The sequence below is a fragment of the Mobula hypostoma genome, chromosome 16 (assembly GCF_963921235.1).
Source record: "Mobula hypostoma chromosome 16, sMobHyp1.1, whole genome shotgun sequence".
NCBI lineage: Eukaryota > Metazoa > Chordata > Chondrichthyes > Myliobatiformes > Myliobatidae > Mobula > Mobula hypostoma.
In genome coordinates this window covers 40,192,049-40,212,029 of record NC_086112.1, presented here as the reverse complement: position 1 = coordinate 40,212,029, position 19,981 = coordinate 40,192,049, and the positions used below count along the sequence as shown (strand labels likewise).

General features: G+C 39.0%; 1 long non-coding RNA gene across 1 annotated transcript; it reads right to left on the bottom strand.

Moving 5' to 3' along the window:
* Positions 1 to 45: 45 nt before the first annotated feature.
* LOC134357557 (uncharacterized) lies at positions 46 to 18,195 on the bottom strand. The gene is made up of 4 exons (XR_010020649.1): positions 18,056 to 18,195; positions 5,982 to 6,069; positions 2,330 to 2,505; positions 46 to 128 (listed from the first exon to the last, which is right to left on the bottom strand). It is a non-coding gene; the product is annotated as an uncharacterized LOC134357557 (long non-coding RNA).
* Positions 18,196 to 19,981: the final 1,786 nt, after the last annotated feature.

The following is a 19,981-nucleotide window of genomic DNA, read 5'->3' as shown; positions in this document are numbered from 1 at the left end:
CCATTTCAAATACATGAACTAAAAAAATCTCTGAAGTTACACTACCTTGATAGGTATTTGAATGAGTGATCGTTTATGGCTTCTCCTGGCTTTTGATTCTGTGTCCTGAATTTACAGCTCTTCATTATCTCCATGGCAGTGGGAAAAAAAAGAATACTTTCAATCTATGAACCACCCGCACAAATGAGATATCTGTAGCTTTTCGGCAGAGATTCTAACTTTGTGAGTGTGTAATGTGCTTCAGAGCCGACATGGTAAGTAATATTGCTTTCTTATATTCCCAGACTGTAACATTCAATCCTGCACTTTTTCAGCACTGTTTTCCAGCTCTGGTATATTATTAGCCATTATAAATATCTCCATCCTCTTGATGTAGGATGTAAACAATTCACAGCCCTTTTTAATACATCCCCAGGCAGTATACATAGCCCACTCCAGCCTCAGCTGACATTTTCCTTCTTTTCTCACAGAAGCAGTGCCGCAGTACTCAAATCACCTAAACGCCTGTGCTTCTATTTCCAGTCCGTTCCACAATTTGAAAATCACTTGGTCAGCTTTAAAAATGGGTAACACACATAAAAGTTGCTGGTGAACGCAGCAGGTCAGGCAGCATCTCTAGGAAGAGGTGCAGTCGACGTTTCAGGCCGAGATGCTGCTGCCTGCAGTAGCTGTCTGCCTTTCATCTGATTTACTTACTGAGCTTGGGGTTAGGAAATTGAACCTACAGGACTACTTTCTGCAGGATTGTTCTTCTGATTTTTACTTGCGACCTTGAAGTTTTCTCAAAGTTCATGAGGTAAGAAAGAAAAAACTGGAAATATTCAGGTTGGGCAGTGTCGTGGAGAGTTTTAGATAAGTGAAAGTTTAGTAACAAAAATAGAAATCAGTCATGTTTTAGGTTGCAGGTGGGGGAGAGGTGGACAGAACAGAAGGAATGTCTGAGATAGGCCGGGAACAAACAAACTCTGAAGGATATAATTGGTAGTCATAGGAACAAATAAGAACATAGAATGTAGACCATTAGAGCATTATACAGGTCCTTCGGCCTGCGATGTTGTGCCAACCCTTTAACCTACTAATCTAACCCTTCCTTCTCATGTAGTCCTCCAGTTTTCTTTCATCCGTGAGCCTACCCAAGAAGCTCTTGGATGTCCCTAACGTATCTGCTTCTACCACCACCCCTGGCAGCACGTTTCACGCACCTACCACCTTATGTAAAAAGTACCTGTGTAAAATGAAGGGTGTATATTGTAACCCTAACAGCAAAGATCACTCATGTATATACACACATGACAACATCACTATGCCTCAGACAGAATAACTTATATAACTATATACAGGTAAATTTCAAGTGTTTTAACAAGAAAATACAGAATTCTGGGAAATTTTCAAGACACAAAAGTGTCTTTTTGCTGAATTATGTCTGTGTCAGTCAAAAACAAGTTTCCCAAGCTAACCTCAGCTTCTTGCGCTCAATTCATTGCTCTGCAGATAATTTATTTGCAAGTACACATTCGGGCTTCCTTGAAATGTGAAAAGAATTTCTGTTTCTACCACTCTTTCATTCATAAGTTTCAGGGTGAAAAATCTTTTACTCATTTCCCCTCTAACCCTTTTGCCAATTACTTTAAATATATACCTCCCTGGCCTCTCAGTAAAGTCTTTCCTCTGAGGTCTACCTTGGCCCTTCATTATATTATATGCTTCAAATAAGTTTCTCCTCAGCCTACTAAACTCCAGATTAAGCAACTACAGTTTATCCATATTGTGATCAGAGCTAAATTGTCCAATCCCAGCACTTTCTCTATAAACCTGATCCGCATTCTTTCTCTTGTACAACCATATTTTCAAAAATGTTGTGATATCCACAGCCCCCCCACCATCAGAATGACACAGTTCTCAATATACGGCCTATGTAGTCTTGTATACAGTTATAACATACGTCACCACACTCAACCTCCTTCCTTGCATTTAAGATATTACCAGTTGAGAGGGGAGTGGTTCTCTTTTGAATGATAACTGAATTCTAGTTTCAGCATTTGAGCAAGTAAACAGCACAAGTGTATTTTTAGCTGTAGCTCTAAAGCAGTCATTGTTTCCCCTCGGCCTGAAACGTCGACTGTGTTTCTTCCTATGGATGCTGTCTGGCCTGCTGCGTTCCACCAGCATTTTGTGTGTGTTGCTTGAATTTCCAGCATCTGCAGATTTCCTCGTGTTATTCTTTCCCTTACAAGCTTGTTACGTGCTCTCAGTAGCACGTATTCCTTACGTCAGGGTGATCTCCTGGTGTACAGATGAGGGCAATGTTATGGTAATCGTCCTTCCTTACCTGAAGATGGGCATTGTCAGCAGCTGAGTGAACTGGAAAGTGAGGCCACTGAATTCTGGAGTTAGAGGGCAGATAAATGTCCACATGTGAAATCTGAAAGCCCATCTCTTGCTAGTCAAGCAGAACAGCATTAACAGCACCTATGGAGAAGCCAAAGCTCAAACTCTTTTGTTTACCTGCAAAGAAGATGGATTACATTTTGAAACACATTTAAAAACAGAAGAGAAATTGTGGGTTTATCACAACTCCATTCTAAAGCATTTCATGAAGGTTCCTCTCAATTTTGAGGTAGCAGAAATGATCTGTTGAAACATAAGTTTATATTTTGTTAATTAAGAAGTTTTTTATGGTGATACCTCCACGCATAAGTGACAGATTAACACATAAGTGTTAGGCATATTCATATACTTCATCATACCAAGAAAGTCAATATACATTCATTATCCTCAAGTTTTTACTATTTTTAAATTTACATTCATGCATAACTAATAATATATTCCCCTTTCAAATATTGCTGCACATTTCTGATGCTCTATTATTAACTTCCGATGAAATACTACGAACCGGGTGTCACTCATACTTGGTTTAGTCCTTGCCCTTGTACATTCCTTTGATTTCCTAATAGTTGAGAAGTCATCTCCAATATCACAGTTTAATTTGTTCTTGTTTGCCCATGTAATTATTATTGATGGCTGGACAACTCTAGGCATCTCAGTTTTTTATTTGTTTAGGAATATGAAGTAGAGGGGATTGCTAAATAGTTTGAATAATGATAGCAACTAAATCATATATTTCCTAATCCACTCCTTTTGAAGTATTTCGCTCTAGCTTGTTGTCGATTATTTTGATTTGACTTTGTCTCTAAGTCATCATTTCTCAGCTTTTATTGTTATTTACTCATTCATCGGATGTGAATACATTGAGACACTGTATATGTGCATATCCTTATCCCTGAACTTAATGGGCAGTAAATGACACTAGAAGGTCTGGGGTCACAATAGGCCATAATACTGATAATACCAGTTTTCTAGTCAGTATAAAGGATCACCACGGTTTATTTAAATCACTAGGCTTTTATTTTAAAAACTAGCCACTGCAGCAGGATTAAATCTCAAGTCAATAGTCCAGATCTCTGTATATTAGTAACTTAACTGGTGTCTTATTGTGCTCCTGATAGATTCCTTATTTATTTTCCTTCACTCAGAATTCAGAGAGTAGGGATTGCATGTCAGGACTGACATTCCTGACAAAGTTGTTACCACCTTGCATGCAGTCTTTCACTGATGACAACTGTGTCATTATGGGTCAGCTGAGAGCTCTATCAGAAACCCTATCAGCCTCATTTCTCTGCTTAATTAATTTCCTTAGCTTTATATTACTGTAGTAAATGTTGATTTTATACTAACTTGTAGTTTTTCCAATAGACATTTTTCCATTAAATTTATGGCCAGAAAAGTATGTTTCGATCCCCTCAGAAAAGTTAAGGAGGATAATTTTTTTTAAATCCTATTGGGTCTTTTAGATGAAAATTATGTATTAACTTTAAGCTAGATGAATTGGCAAGGGTGGAAATTGAAAGGGTTGATGGTCTTCCACAGATGTGCCAGAGTATTTTAACTTATCGGCCTTATTTCAACATTAAAGTTTGCCTATTCCCTCAAAGCTAACAGGGCTAACAGGAAGCCTGGTGATCAGGGACAGAATCTAGATTCGGAACTGATTTCTACAAGTGATCAAAATCATTGATCACTCACATAAGGAAAGAGGTGTAGATGGAGTTGCAGAGCTAAGTCTTGTCAAAGAGCCTAAAAGGGCATTCATGGTCCTCCCACCTGCCAATGAGCCCTTCTAAATACACAAAGTATTCATTCAAAATGGTCTCAACTGGCACAGGATATGATGGTGGAGCAGCAGTTAATTTGTTGAACTAGTAACTAAGGGCCTGGGCTAATATTAGTTCAAATACCATTGGGGCAACTGTGGAGTTTAATCCTAAATCTACAAATAGATCATTGTAAAAGCTTCCGGATGATTGTAAAATTAATCTGTTTCACTAATATCCTTCAAAAGAGGAAATACTCCATTTTTATCTGGTCTAACAAGCATATGACAGCAAACCACGTGGATATCTCTAAAGTGATTTAACAAGCCATTCAGTTCAAAGGCAATATGGGATAGGCAGTAAATGCTGGCCTCAATGCTGATCCTGATACTGAGAGAAAAAAAATTAATGCACAGGATTTGCCTGCATCACGGGTGTTGTGTGGGTATTCCTTAAGTTAAAATCAAGTCAGAATTCCATTTTGACCTTATCACAGAATATAATTGGACCTCAATTATAATCTATAATTGTAAATTTCCATAATGTAAACAGAAAGCATGATATTATAAGCATAATGCTCAGGGAAGTACTTTTAGATTACAAAGCTAGTCATTGATTCAGCTTCATTTTGCTTCCTTCAAATTAGTCTGATTCCTGTGGATAATGGAATGTTTTTCAAATCAATGTCTTATAGTTTCATAAATATTCTTGTCAGTTTGAACAGTTAAAAAGAGCACAATCTTTCGTGAACCTCCTCACCATTGAATATATCAGTCTAATAATGTAATTCACTTCCTTTCTTATTTAAGCCCGAAGCAATTCAAAATCCTCTCAAGTCTCTTCATCCAAATTCGACTCATCTACCAGCTTGCTGATACCAGCCTTAGCCTCCGGTTTCTCTGAAAGAGCCCACTGTCTCCATGCATTAAAATTACCTTATCTTTGCCAGGTTTGAACCTTGAATAATATGGAGCAATACGCTGTGCATTTTTTGTTCTTTCTAGACAGCTTTACAAAGAATTTACAATGAATCAGTTTCTAGTTTGGTGATCCATGTCATTTTTTACCAAGCCAAGTAGGTGACCTATTGAAGTGCAGAGCCAGCACTGCATGTGGCTGGTTGAAAGACCGCCCACTATTGAAGTCTACTGAAGCACAGGAAAGATCTGAGAGAAGGTGGAGAATGTTTGTCCACCAGTAAGTGGGAAGAATTTAGTTGGCAATGGAGTAGTAATTTTACTCCTGCTGACCTCACACATTTTAACAAGATACCTTACCATTAGAACTCCCATGATAAAGTATGGTTATAATATGACTGGCATGGATGTTACAATCATTTCTCCCCAAAAGAGATATTTAAACGTTCTTAGTTTTTGTAAGCATGTGTTTGTTGACCCCATAAAAGCCTACCTAAAAAGGTCCCCAATTTATCTTCAATTGTCCACTTTTTCCTCTCACTTGAATTTACATTTGAATGTACTACCAGCTGAGCTAATAGTGGGTACTGGTAAAGTAAAAGTCATCCATAACTCTCTCAAGCATTCAAACAGCAGCAAAATATCATTTTCAAACAGTTGAAAGATTCCCATGGGATTTTGTTTTTGAACATAACATTCATTCCAGGTATCTTCCAGTTTCAAACGATCCATGAAAACTCAACAAGTCCACACAGCCTAAGGTGACCATGTATTATCCCTTTCTTTATCTCAACAGTGTCTCAATATTATCATGACTGGATTTTCAGCCTTTGCACAGTATGCGTACAGCATGAAATTTTGCAATTTTTAGTTAGAGCCTGTAAAACTTGATCTCAATGTGCTCCACTATTACCTTTTCATTCAGTGCTTCGGTCATTATTTCATTCCATCAGTTGAAAGACGACAATTAGGTTTTCAGCTCACCAGGCTGTTTAGATTGGCTGTAGATTCCAAAATAAGCATACAAAAAAAGCAAGTAAATTCAACAACAATAAAGTAAGATTAATAGAGCAGTGAAGTAAACATGAACCTTTGTACTCTTGACACTTGAAGTATCTCACATGCCATTTTTCAAGAGGACACCATCAGTAGTATAAATGCACATTACAGGGCAGTATCTTGGCCCTGAAGTCCTAATCAAAATAACAGTGGTTAAATTAACTCCTTTGAGAAGTGAAAGTCTGAAGTTCAAGTTCAAGTTTAATTATCATTTAGTTATCATTTATATAACCAAACGAAACAACATTCCTCCGGGACCAAGTTGCAAAACAAATTACCAACAGCACACAGCACGTATAGTTGTGGTAGCAGAAGCACATACAGTCACACAACATCTAAGACAATCATTCTTGGGCCACGCACCATCTCAGCACATCAACAATATGCAACAAGTCCAGGTGACAACGCATCAACAGTACACAGTTCCATCGCTATTGAGAAACTTGCTGATGGGGTAGACCTGCACTATTTGATCTTCTTAATATCCAGTGGTATCTTGTGATCGTAAAAAACACGTAAAGGACAGACAATTACTCCGGCATCTGAGCACGCCACCATCTTACCATCTTACCAACTTAGAACTTGTAGAAAGTGTACAGAAGCATTTATAAAGTAAAGAAGCATCCAATTAAAAAAAAATCACTCTTTCTCCTATAGGGCTTCAACCCAAAACACTGACAATTCATTTTTTCCCCACAGGTGCTGCTTGACCCATGGAGTTCATCCTGCGGGTTGTCGGTTGTCCCCGTAAAATGTCATTTGCTTTTCAAGAAGTTAATTAAAATATGGACATGGTTGCGTACCCTTAAAAAAATTACATTTTGGTTTCCAAAATAATTTAAAATGTATTATTCATGGCTATGATGCACCTTTTTCATTTATTAATGCTTAAGTATTTAATGGCATGCCAGACCTCAAATTTATTAACATACGTGAGAAATGCTGCCATTAGGACCAATGCCATTTTGTAATGACGGGATGCTTAATTATCCATGTCTCTAAAGGTGATTGCTGCTCCTGGTTGTTCGTAATTCTCTCTCTTTTCCCACAGTGCACCATTGCCAGACTATTCAGACTACAGGTCATTAAGTAACCACTGAAAGATTGTTTTAAGAATACCTAAAGGACACATTTAGCTCCAGAGAAATATGTGTCTTGATTCCTCATGTGTTTAACAGGTGTTTGGCATTACAGTGCATAACGAAGGATTAGCTTGCCCAAGCTTCAGATCATTTCTAATTATGACTGAATGCTAGTGTGAATCATTGTAATTTTATTGCAATTATTTAATACCGCAATGACATCACACAATAAATCTATACCCATGCCCACAATTCTTGCGAGTTGCATTAACAGCTTTTAAAGCACAAAGTGACTATGGGCCTCTTCAGCATAAAATTATTCTAACCACAGTGCCTTCATAAGCACTTCAATGCCTGCCATTCTTCTTCTGTTGTGAAGCAGGATTTGCAAATGAGCTTATTTCTCTGCAGTAAACTAATTGTCCTCTCCTCTCTTTATACAAGAGCTTTCAGCTGGATAAAAGATTCTGTGCTCATCAAAAGTGCTTTTTGTTTGCCTTGTCATGGTTCCTTAAAAGTGAAGATCTCATTTGCCAAATGGATGCATAATTATATAAATGAGAATGTAACAAATAAAGAGCTAATTAGATAAAATGGCGATTTAGCGAAGTTGTAGTAATAAGATAATGGCAAGGGGAGGAAGGGAGGCACCACAATAAGTCCAGTCAGTGTAAAAAACTGGAAGCCATTAGCCTGCTCCACTCTGTTTAAAAAGCAGCTTTTTCCAAAGACTGAACTACATCATTAGACAATCCAGCATAGAAAATGTTTTGTTGTAATCGCTGCATTTTGACATTATTCTCTTCCAATGAGTAGAGTGATTCACAGGCAAGGCAAAAACAGGGTAGCAGGTGTCCTCTAGTAGATTTTAATGTCAAAAGGCAAGACAAGGGTGCCATTTTGCACACAGAGTTGAGTAGATATGTTAAAACACATGAAATATTTGTGTGAGTACTGACATGAAGAATGAGGAGGGGGAGAATAGGAATGACACTTACAAGCCTGTTAGCAGAGACAGGGAACATGTTGAGGAGAAGTGAGCAATTGATTTAGGAAGAACAATTATATTAAATAGATCATAGTATAAACCTGTAGGAAATGGAAACACCATTTGGTCCAAACAAGCTCTTGTTTCCATTGATCATTCCTATCATTGGAGGAATCTAAAATTAATTAGAAAGGTTCAATATGGAGCTCTGGGATGTTGTCAGTCATGCAGAACTAAGAAAGTGGTTGGAGTATTGAGAAAGTCAGTACTTATTGGATCTCAAAGGATTACAAAGTTCAAAGTTCTAAGTAAAATTTATTATCAGAGTACATACATGTCACCACATACAACCGAGATTCCTCTTCCTACGGGCATACTTGGCAAATCTATAGAACAGTAACTGTAAACAGGATCAATGAACAAGAAACTGTGCAAATGCATATTTAAGTAAATAGCAATAAATAATGAGAGCATGAAATAACAAGACAAAGAGTCCTCAAAGTGAAACCATCGGTTGTGGGAACCCCAGAAATAGAATGAGTGTAGTTATCCTCTTTTGTTCAAGATGTTGATGGTTGAGGGGTAGTAAATGTTCTTGAACCTGGTGATGTGAATCCCGAGCCTCTTGTATCTTCTACCTGATGGCAGCAGCGAGAAAAGAGCATGGCCTTGGTGGTGAGGATCTTTGATAATGGATGCTGCTTTTCTATGGTGTTTCATGTAGACGTGCTCAGTGTTTAGGAGGACTTAACCTGTGATATACTGGGCCGAATCCACTACCTTTTGTAGGATATTCTGCTCTAAGGCAATGGTGTTCCCATACCAGGACTAATACAACCAGTCAATACACTTTCCACCACTCATCTATAGAAGTTTGCCAATGTTTTGGACGTCATGCCAAATCTCCACAGACTCCTAAAGAACTGGAGGCGCTGTCGTGCTTTCTTTGCAATTATGTTTATATGATGTGTTCAGAGGCATTGTCATGATAACAATGTTTCCATTATTGGGCAAGAAGTTAATATATAATACATTTAAAGACTTATAAGAAAATTAAATAGATGGGAAATAAGATTTTTTTTGACTGTGCATGTGGCTAGAACATTATTGGTAAAAAAAATTATTGATGTTCAACCAATGAATTGTTTACAAATGAAACTGGACAACTGCTTAAACACAGAATATTTGATTACTTACAAATATTAGGAGCATGGGATTCATATGCATAAGTGGTCAGATGTCTTCATGGCCTGCTTGTGAATCACAGCATAATATTGAGATTATACTTCTCAAGGCCGTGTAGTCAGTTTACCCCCAGCATTACTCTCACTAACCTTTTGTGACCATGGAGGTGCAAATGAGCAAAGGTCTTGCAGCCATGACCATTACCGAAATGGGAATGGTCCACAGCAGTCATTTAGCTTTGGACAACAGATCCTGGGAACCCACCACTGGAACTCCTGATGGTCTTTCAACAGCTGTGTTGCTGGAAGACTTTGCAAAGAATTCCAAATGTTTCAGATGATCAGAGACACCCAAAGCTATTGAAACAAATCTACAAAGATATTATAATTTATTTTAAGTAACAAATAAACACAATTCAATTTGCAAAAATAGTTTTCTCATTATTAACTAAAATTTTAAAAATCGAACTGGTTACCATTATTTGACTTTTCCATCCATGTCAGATCTATGGGCTGCACTTAGCTGCAAAGCAAAATACAAAACATATCCTCCCCTCAGCTTTAGATGAGCCAAAATCTCCCCCACAGTTACTTATTAGTCTAGGCTGGAATAAGAGGACAGATGCATAGCTGGGCTCCAGCGCATTCCTGACTTATATGTTGCAATACACAGGCACGGAAATCAGAAATCAGAAAATCAGAAAAACACTTCAACTGGCTGGCAGGAAGGCAGCACGATGCAGCCCGTTATAAAGTGATAGCTTTTCCTTGCTCAGAGTTTGATTTGGTAATGATGCTCATAAGAGAACATTCATTGAGTTCCATAGCCACCCAATTCACCCGCAATGGCACGTGCTACACCAGCTCCCATTTCGCTGAGGGGATGACAGTGCGGGCAGCTACGGTCCCCAAGGCAGCATGCATACCAGCCAGGTCTGACATTAATTGGTGTGCACACTGGTTTGACACAAATACTGTCAAAAATGGATCTCAGGGCTCCAGCTAATGCCTTCTCATAACCTGGTACAGCTGAGTGCACATTCAACAGCAGGAAGGACCTCCCACCAACACTGTTTAAAAGATTTCATCAATTACTTGCAGATTAGTTGCTGATGGATTTCAACTGGCTGGTGCTGCAATTCTACAAGTACTTTATGGTGTCCAGAGATCTTTAACCTTGCTAGAATCAACTGGGAGTAGTGTGCCAAATGTTTAACTGCAGTGGCTGAAAAATTCGGTCACATGGATTATGAATTTTAAGTATATACAAATAATTTACACTATAATGTCAATCACTAAGTGCAATTGCCATCTTATAGTGATCAAGGCAACTAATTCTATTTCCAATTGGGAACTTTAGTGCACCTGATGCACTTGTGTGTGAAGCACATCGAGCATGCATTGATGGATGTGTAAAGCCATGTCCCAGCTCCCATGTGAAAATGAATCACTATTATGTAATTAACAGAGAGTGTAGACCACGCAGATGGAAGCCTATCTTCATCACAGAGCTGAATGCCATTTAAAGAGATCATTAATTACATAAACACAAGGGATTCTGCAGATGTAACAACTTCAGAGCAAGACAGGAAATGCTGGTGGAACTCAGCAGGTCAGGCAGCATCTCTGGAAAGGAATAAACAGTGAATGTTTTAGGTCGAGAGCCTTCATCAGGACTGGAAAGGAAGGGGAAAGGAACCAGAATGTGGGGGGAGGGAAAAGAGGACAAGCTGGAACGTGACAGATGAAGCCAGGTGAGGGGGAGCGAAGTAAGAAGCTGGGAGGTGATAGGTAGAAAAGGTAACGGGCTGAAGAAGGAGGAATATGATCGGAAAGGAAAGTGAATCAAGTGGAAAAGGGAAGGAGGAGGGGCCAGGGGAGGTGATAGGCAGGTGAGGGGAAGATAAAGGGTACGAGGAGAGTTAGAATGGGGAATGGAAAAAGGGATGGGGGAGGGGAAATTACCATAAATTAGAGAAATCAATGTTCATGCTGTTAGGTTAGAGGCTACCCAGACAGAATAGGAGTTGTTGTTCCTTCAACATGAGAATGACCTTATTGTGGCAGGAGAGGAGAGGACATTAATTACTTGTTGTAGATTTACTATGAAGTGAGCTCATTGCTTGGTGGGGCTAACAACAACAGTTGATTTTGTCTTTTGCCTCTGAATGAGTGTTGAAGACATGGAAGCCTTTTACCTCTGCTTTTTGTGTACATTTTAACTGTGGCTGCACTGGGCCTCCAGCACAGCCACAAGAAAAAAGCAAAAGGCAATGTTAACCTACCAAAGAAGATGAAGAAGGATAGCCAGAGTGCTTGTGCTAATAACGTCTATGCCTCAACTGTTCTCTTGGACCATGAGTCCTACTTCTAAATACCCAATACCAGCACCATACCTAAGATGTTTTGACTCTGATCAGCAATGCAACACTCCCACATGTGGGCAACATACCAGTATCGAATGCCAGGTTGCTACGTGATCTGTGTTAGAGATTTAGTATTGCATAGCCCTAGAGGAGCCAGGCTGTATTCAGCACAACAGGTCTCAAGATCTGCAGTGTTGTATTGTATGCTGCATTACTTTAAGGAGGAATAACCTACAGAGGCAGACCCTTCCATCTATGGAGTCCACACTGGCCTTCAAGCACCCTTTACACTCACCCATTTTATCCTCCCACTTTCCCATCAACTTTCCCAAGGCTCCACCACTAACCTAGGAGTGATTTACAGTGGCCAATTAACTTGCCAATCTACGCATAGTTGGAATGTGGGAGGAAACTGGAGCACCTGCATTGTGTATTTAATATTTAATTAATGTTTGAGTAATATTGTATGTATATATTTATAGTTGATTAAGCATTCCTGTTTGTTTAAATAATTCATTATGGGTTATATGTATAAATACGTGAATTGTATAGATCATCACCCTACCACTTGATGTGTGCGCCCCTTTCTTAAAGTAAAAGATGAAGTTAAACCGACATATTGGACTTTGAATTAGTTCAATGTTTTGATGTTACAAAACGTAACATGAAATAGGAAGAACTCCTCACAGACAGTACCCAAGGGAAGGGTTAAGGCTAGGATGCCGGAGTTGTGAGTCAGTAGCTCCATGGGCTGGGCCACTGTGCATCATCATAGTAACAGCTCAGCCATTGCCACCAGCTGCACAGCAAGTAATTGTAAAGGGAAGGAGAAGGAAGTAGGGAAGAGGCAGGCTAGACAGTCCCTTTCTGGCTGGATTGCCTACAAACAATTGGTTCATTTGTGATGCAGTAAATGCAACCTCAGTTTCCTTTCAACACTAATTCCACACCTTCCCTTTGTGCTGAGCATCACTGTATCCATTTGACAGTGGTGCAGAAAGTAAGCAGAAAATAAACATTCCAAATTAAATTCATGAAACAAGCCTCACAAAGTTACAGACAGTGACTGCCTATGCGCACCCTTTCAGTCCTGCCTTCTGTCTGCCCTTGCCTGGTTCTTCACAGGACTGCAATGAGATGAGGAGGAATTTCTTTATCCAGAGGGTGATGACTCTGTGGAATTCATAGCTACAAATGGGGTTTGGAGACCACAATTTTTGGAATATTTAAAGCAGAGGTTGATAGGTTATTGATTAGTAAGGGAATTAAAGGTTATGGGGAGAAGGTAAGAGAAAGGAGTTGAGAGGTGAAATAAATCAGCCATGATGCAAAGGTGGAGCAGACTCAATGGGCTGAAAGGCCTAATTCTGCTCCTATGTCTTATAGTCTTAGCTGAATTACAGTTTTGAGTGGGGCAACTTAGTATGTAAGATTTCTTGCAGTTTTTCATCCGATTTATTTACAAGTGATGAACCAATACTGGGAATGGAAAACAATGGGAAGCATTAAATTTTAACTGCCTGATATAAAACTAGCTCTTTCTCCCCCCACCCCACCTCTCCCTGTCTAACATATCATAATCCTTGCCAAATCTTTGTAATCACATGAGGAAACTACATCCGTACTTCCTACTGGTAAATGAAACAGATATCCATTCAATCCTTACTGCAATAGTAGCTGTAAGCCCTGAGCTTCAGCTTTGATCTTTCTAAATGACCCTATAGATGAAGTTAGGAAGATAGAATCATTGTTGTTATGAGTTTCACAGGCATGTAAACTGCAGTTTCAGAGTACAGCAGATTCATTTTTAATATTGTTCACATGCAGGATCTATTTTGGCACACTATTTTCATCTCCAGTTTGAGATAAGACAGATGGCTGAGGGAAACTTTATAGAAGCAACAATGCAGCATTTCAGATAATTCCTTTCTCAAGTTTACTCACATGATATGATTCAAGGTTAATAACCAAAACCAACAAAGAGAATATGAGCTCGCGTAAGCAAGATTGGTGACCAGCTGGAAAGCTATATTGCATTCTCTCCCTATCAAAGATATGAATCTTTACCTGGCGATCGGTGGAGATCTCATGTTTTCCAGCATACATTATAAAACATGTACTGATCAGAATAAGGCTGATGCCTAGTACTGAAAGAAACACAGTCCAAGAGTGGCTAGTGAAAAGTCGGTACTTAGTTCTTCAGTGCTGAGAACAGAGATAAACCTGTCAAGGACAGAGGGGCTCAGCACCCACTTGAAGGAATACTTTGAGGTCTTCCTTAACTATGATCCTGTCCCTATCAGGAGCCCTCGAGTCACTATCACACAACAACCTGTTCAGCACAACCATGCCACAACTCTTGAACAACCGGAAGCTGAAAAGGTCAAAGGCCAACTCTGAAAGAACAAGGACTTGGAAGCCAGTATCCCTGTTTACATTCCAAAACTCGACGGTGAGGGACCTCAGTCACAAATTAACAATCTTATTGGTTTTGTCTGGGAAGGGGAAGATATTGTTTCGAGACGCACCCAAATGTGCCAGCTTCTGAAGTTTAGATGCTCTAGCTCTCTGGAGTATGGATAGCTGGCACGACCCTTTTAAGGGTTCAGGACCGTCCTGCTAATTGACAATTGTGTTTTGGCTGCCAAGAATTGAGTATTTAAAGAGCACCTGCGTGGAGCTTCAGTGCTCAATCATAAGCTCACCAGAGATCTCATCTACCATTTTCTTTAGTTCCCGGTTCTTGATTCGGTTTTATTCCATGTCTTGATCCTAGCCTCGGATAATCCAGCATCTTCATCGAGGACTCTCATCACAGATATGGCAGGGAACATCAAAGATACTGTCATCATAACCTCTTCAAAAAGGGAGACAAACCCAACTGTCATAACTCAAAGGATTCTTCCTGCTCTCTGTTGCAGCCAAATTCAGTGGCAGGGTCCATTCCAAGTACCACCTCGATGCGGCCAAAAACTGTTGCATGAATAGCAGTGTTTTGTCTCTTAATGGTCCAATGGATATGATATTCTACCAAGCCACACCTCCGAGCAAGAGGCAAGAGGTCCTTACCTCACTCACATGGCCTTCTCTGACCTCGCTAAAGCTGTTGAATTGGTCAACTGAGAGACAGTATGAAGCACACACCTCAAAGTTGGCTGTCTCCAGAAGTCCATTTTGGAGTTACTTCATGCTGTTACTCTTACAATAATCTCATACCAAGGATATCGTAGCAGATAGCTGCAAATCAAGGCTATGTCATTACCCAAACCATTTTCTCAATCTTTCCCACTCCACTGCTGCACCTCAGAATCAATAGCCATCTCACTTGAAAGAGCTAATCTTCAGGAAGCCTCTGGATCTTTGGTAATTCTCTCCATAACCAGTTACAGAGCTGTAGTATGCAACAACTCTTGAATTTGCAGACATTCAGAGGCCGAACTTCAAGTTATCATTGACTCGCAGACTAAATCAGATGGGTCTTACACTCTGCATCCACAAGACAAAGGTCCACTGCCAAACTACTCCCATTGTACTGTATAAAACTGCCCTCAAACAGTGAGTCTTCATTGACACAACTCTAGAAAACATAAACCATTGCCATATTTCAGAATCCCCTCACAGTAAATACAGGTATTACTGATGAAATGCACCCCCACCTTCAGTGCCTCAGTACAGCTTTTGGCTAATTGAGAAAAAAGCTTTTTTTTAAACAAGACCTCAGAGCCCACCAGGCAACAATGATCCTTGCTCTTCTTTATGCTTTTGAAGATACCACTAACACGGTCTCCAGAAAATCTTTCAAATCCCTTGCAAGGATTAAAAAGTCTGACATATTCTCCCCAGAAGAAAATATTCTCCCAAAGAAAAGTATGGTATTACGGCTGTATTTTTTCCAACTAGTACTTGCAGTAAAGAAACTATTTAGCCTGAAACTTATTGCTAGCTATATAATTCTCTGTGCTTTTAAATTCATTTAAGATTGACACCAAAGCAGAATGAAGATTTATCCTCTTTAAGTGGAAGCAACAAGTCACAAACACAAGAAAACCTATTAGGTGGTGGCAGGTTGTGTTCAATGGAGAGAAATGTGAGGTAATCTATATTTCAGACTGCAAGAGTTACATCAGAATGTTTTCAGTGACAAAGAGCTTGAAGCATAGATAAAGAATGGAATTTTTAATTTGTGTGTGCAAGCTATTAAAAGCTAGTGCATGGTGACAGAATTTAAAAGAGGTTGATAAAACATTGGCCTCTATTGCAATAGACCCAGGAGTAAAATTATGCATCAGTTTTCCAAAGCCTTGGGTCAGATTACTAGGAGGGTAGCATTCGGTGACCATTGCAGTGTACTCCACCACAGGAACAGGGGCATCTATCTTGAATAGAGAATAAGTACTTGTTTACAAGGGAGTTAAAAATTAAATGTGAACAAGTTGTATAGAGTTTGAGTCAATGATTTTGGATAACACTTTGTGTCAGAACCAGACAGTTCTGATGTAAGGCCATCCAACTTAACTCAGCCATCGTCTCTTCACTGACGCTATCTGGTATGCCGAGTGTTTCCAACATCCTCTTCTGTTTTAGATTTCTGTCACCTGCTGTGATCTGCCTTTCACAGTTCTAACATCTTCTTTTGTTCTGTATTCTTTATCAACACGCATTCGCCCATTAACTGATGGTTCTGAGTGCATTGTACACCTGGACATGCCATCACAGACACTCCCTCCATCTCAGCACCCTTCTCTGTCTGTGATTTAAAACAGACTTGTTTCCTCACTCCTCCCATTCTGAGGAGGAGTCATCAACTTGAGCCATTGACTGTGTTTTGTTCTCTCCACATGCTGCCTGACTATTGAGTATTTCCAGCATACTCTGTTTTTATTCGACATTTCTTGCATCTGCACACTTTTTTTTATTTTCACTTGTATAAAATAAAGTTTAGAACCTTGAGAGGGATCTAGTAAAGTTATTTTAGGATGATATGCAAATTGACAATAACAACATCAAGTCATTTCATCCAGTGGTAAAATTCATAATCAGGGAACTAAATTCAGGATGATCTTTCTTACAGTTTCCCAATTAATTAGTCAGTTAAAAACTTTAAGACCAAAGTCAATAGATGTTCATCAAATTAGTGTATTAAAGGATATAAATCAAAGTTTGGTAAATGGATTTGAGCTACAAATCTGTTAGGATCTAATTAATGTTTGAATGAAGTTGAGGAGCTAAAGACCTTTCAAGTTCCTATATTTCTGCTTACAAGTGGTATTTGAGCTGTGGTGGCATTGGATGCTGTCCATATTGCTGACTTTCTCACTTTAACAGCAAACTTTCTTACCTTATCTTTATGCTATTTAGTTTTGACTGGGCATGAAACAAATTGGATTGCTGTTAATGGATTAATGGCTACATACAGTATTTTTTTTTTGAAAATAAAAGATCTGCTCTTCACAGCATGATTGAATAATACAAAATGATAACATCTAAATTGAGATCATAACAAATAATTCTGCAATAATTTCAGACAATCTTTATCGATCTGAAGAATTGAGATAAGCAAATTACTGTAACCAGAGAACCAAAAGGTAAGGCTCTAATGTTGCTTTGATACATTAATTTCCCTAATAAATTTTATGTGGATTATAAACTTCTTGAATATCCTTAAATTAAGGGGGAGAGTGTCAGTTACCTATTTCAAAGGTAACACGCTTGCCTCAGGTACGGGAGGGTAACATTTTTGTTCATTGTCTAATCTTCATTCCTCTTCCTGGGTTGAGTACCATTTAGGATGAATCTCCCAACAGTGTCTGACAACGTGTCACATCCTTGCACATAAAAGGACACGATATTGTACTGAGGCTACAGTTGGCCTAACACAGTAGGATCAGAAGGATGTATTCCATTTAAAGAAATGGCAAAGCATTGAAGGTCCCTTCCAATATGTAAAATCCTCTGCTGAGATTGAACCTTTAGACTAGAGTGAGCTTAAGCCACACAAGTAAGCGAGAGGTGAATGGTACCTCAGGACTTCCTTGCAAGCACTCCATTGATTACTACCAGTCACTTCTGGTCCCAGCCATGAGAAGGCAAAGTCAGGGGAAATGTAGAATTAAGGTAAATAGTGCAGGGGAACACCAGTAAGCCTTGTATTGTTTTTGCATTCATTCCAATGTTAGTGTTTGAGTAATTTAGAAGTGATATTAAAATGGACTTGTAAAAAGGCTCTTTTGGGAGCACTGAGACCATAGTGAAAATAGTGGAAATTGAATCAAGAGACAGAAGAACTGGAATAAAAATTTAAAACTTACCGGTTTGGAATAAAGCACAGTTGAGTGAGCCAGGACTCGCAGAATTTAGCATTAGCCTTTCTCTTTTAGCCCACCGCAGTGAAATGACAGAGGCCTGAATTTCTAACTATCTGCATTATTAAGTTACAGGACGGCACTTCAGTAGTTCCCAAGCTTCCTTATCCTGTCTGGACATTATTGTAATTTAAGACGTGACTTCAACAATTTGTCTTGGGTTAAGTTCGGATGCTTAGATTCTGTAGTTTTAGTAGGAAAGTTAATATTTTATGCATGTCTTGTTGCTGGGAATGCAGGATTTCAGACTTTACCTTTTGGGTCCAAGCTCAAGTATCCTGGCTTATCCCATCCCAGCCAAGCTTAAACATTGCACTAAGGGAATCACTCATTAGAAAAAGTAGTTGAATGTATTTTGCGATTTGATATGAAAGGTACGTCAACGTTTACAAGCTGATCTCATGAGCATGAGCTAACTAAATATTTATTTAATGTAATCGTCATATTCTCTTACATACCAGTCCTTAAGTTAAAGCCAGTACATAATTCCTAGATGGCAGTTCCGAACTGCCCTGCCTCAGCACTGTTCAGCTGTGGATTCACTTTTCAGTGCACTGCAGCTCCTGTTCTCTTTGTTCTGTGACTGCCTGCAGGGAGATGTATCCCATGGTTGTATATTGTCATGGCTGTACCATACTTTGATAATAAATTGAACTTGAACTTCGAACAGATACCACAAATGGAGGCAGTAGGGCCGCTCAGCTAGGACAGATCCACCAAAATATCCACTAATTGTTTCTTTAAAAATGCGCAAATGGAAAGCAAGGTTTGTGCAAATGAAGAAGAGGTTTATTGTACTCATGAGTCTCCCAGGACACCTGCATCTTCCTCCTTTAGAGTAGGGGCATGATGTCTCTCAGTTTGATATTGTTCAGCCAATACAAAGATCTTCGTTTGTCCTGCAAAGTCTCTTTAACTGAATTGGCTCAATAATTTCTTTGAATGAGCATCTTGTGCTGAAATAGAAAATGTAGTTTTCTTTAGCCTGGATCTTCAGGCTACTGAGTGTAGCACTCTTGTTGTCAATTCACAAAAAAAAGCACACTTGGACTGTAATCACAATAAACCGAACAGTCTTGGCACCCATCTTGCTCTTCCATTTCAAAGCCACCATCTTAATGAAATGATTCTACTGTTCTCTCTGTAAGGGCTTAGTACTGAACCTCATTATCAAGATCTGATATAGTTTGATGGATGAAAGATGCTTTTTTCTTGCACAATCTATATAAAGTCAGTCTTGAAACATTTAATTTAAGTCTCTAAAGATCCAACTACCTTATGGCCCTTGAATTCTTTAAGAGTTTGTGTTACAGCACAATAGCCTATCTGGTTTATCCCTTTCATTTAGAAATTACCTTATTTAAACTGACCCTGAGAAAGAATACACTAAAAGAGAAAACTCAATAGAGTGAATCTATCATTGGGAATACAATGCACCTTTGGCTGAATTCAACATTTGACAAGGTTTTCAGGAGATGAATTTCTTCAAGGTTTTGCTGCTGTAACCTCAATGGGAGATGAGTGAAATCCTATTTCTGCTGGAGCTACATTGGCAAATAAAATAGCCTCCAGGAAATTCAACTCTCCGGCAATTAATTACAAACACTGCAAAAAAAAAGCCTTCTACTTCTTCAGTGCAGCTCTACTTAAAAGGAATGAACCAAAGAGAACAATTTCAATGATGCAAAGTATATTTAAGGCAGTGGCAAGACAAAATGAGTAGCATCAAAATCAGCATCTGCCATACTGTGTAAAATTTAATTCAGAATACTTAAGATTAGAAAATATGTTAATTACAGTCAACACTCACAACGCACTGAATTACAGTCATAAGATCAAAGTGTTTCAGAGTCTTCAGATTTTCTTCCTACC